This window comes from Propithecus coquereli, unplaced genomic scaffold, assembly GCF_000956105.1.
Source record: "Propithecus coquereli isolate 6110/MARCELLA unplaced genomic scaffold, Pcoq_1.0 Scaffold6, whole genome shotgun sequence".
In the NCBI taxonomy this organism is placed as follows: domain Eukaryota; kingdom Metazoa; phylum Chordata; class Mammalia; order Primates; family Indriidae; genus Propithecus; species Propithecus coquereli.
This window is the reverse complement of record NW_012151951.1, coordinates 5,428,607-5,429,613: the sequence shown is the minus strand read 5'-3', so window position 1 is coordinate 5,429,613 and position 1,007 is coordinate 5,428,607. Positions and strand designations below refer to the sequence as shown.

The 1,007-nt window shown below is 34.9% G+C and overlaps 1 protein-coding gene across 1 annotated transcript in view; it reads right to left on the bottom strand.

Annotated features, from left to right (window-relative positions):
* GRIA4 (glutamate receptor, ionotropic, AMPA 4) overlaps nt 1–1,007 on the bottom strand; it is a 548,228-nt gene that overhangs the window by 55,579 nt on the left and 491,642 nt on the right. The window lies entirely within an intron of this gene.

The window sequence follows — 1,007 nt, the reverse complement described above, 5'->3', positions numbered from 1 at the left end:
CACACACAAAAATCTGGAAATTGCCATTGGTTTCTTGCTATTCACATATTTTAGTTTTCTACTTTCATTTAAAAAAATTTTGGAAAGCAGTAGATGTAATCTCAGATATTAGGATCATAAGAGACTAGCCTCCATTTTCAGTGTTCTATGATTTTGAGCAATTTTTCTGAGCCATTTCTATATCTCCAAAATGAGGACACTTTTTTTTCCTATTTACCTCATTGTATTACTGTGATTATTTGTTAAAAATCTTAATAAGGGAAACCTGAGCATTTATTGAGGGATTCTGTATCTCATGATGTTCTAAAATTTTTAAATGGCCTCTCATTTAACCCTCACAACAATCCTAGGTCTATCATTGTCTAACAGATAATGAAACTGAGATTCAGAGACGGGAGTTTCACACATGGTAGCTCTGGGATTTGAGTCTTGGCTGCTTCTGTTAAATCACGCCATCTCTAAAATCAAATGAAATAATGTATGCTATAAAAAGCAAACTGTCTAAAAAACTACAAATAAAAATGGAGTTTTGATTATGTATGTTGAAAGGAAAAATATTTGACATCAAATGGAATCAGAAACATATTCAAACATACATGTTCTGACATAGAAGCGGCCACTCATACATTCATTCTTATATTTCCTTGGGCTCCTGGTTTGATACAGCAGCCAGTGGCTTGATACAGGGCAACTGGGAGCTTAGGGTGGGGAGGGCACTCTGCAGTCATGCTCTCCCCTAGGGGACTGAGAATTCACTGGATATGCCTTCAAGGAGGAATAAACTTTGTGTATATAATAAACACCCGTATTTACAAGAGCCAGAACCATTGCTGGGAGGCTATTATTTTCCCCATAGTTATTATTATTTGTATTACTTTTATTATACAAGTGATATATAAACTAGCTATAGAAAACTTAGCATATAAAAGCAGACGTAGCACATTAGGAAAAGTTAACTCTATGCCCATCACCTTCTCTTGTTTTTTCTTTCTATATGCTATGCTAGA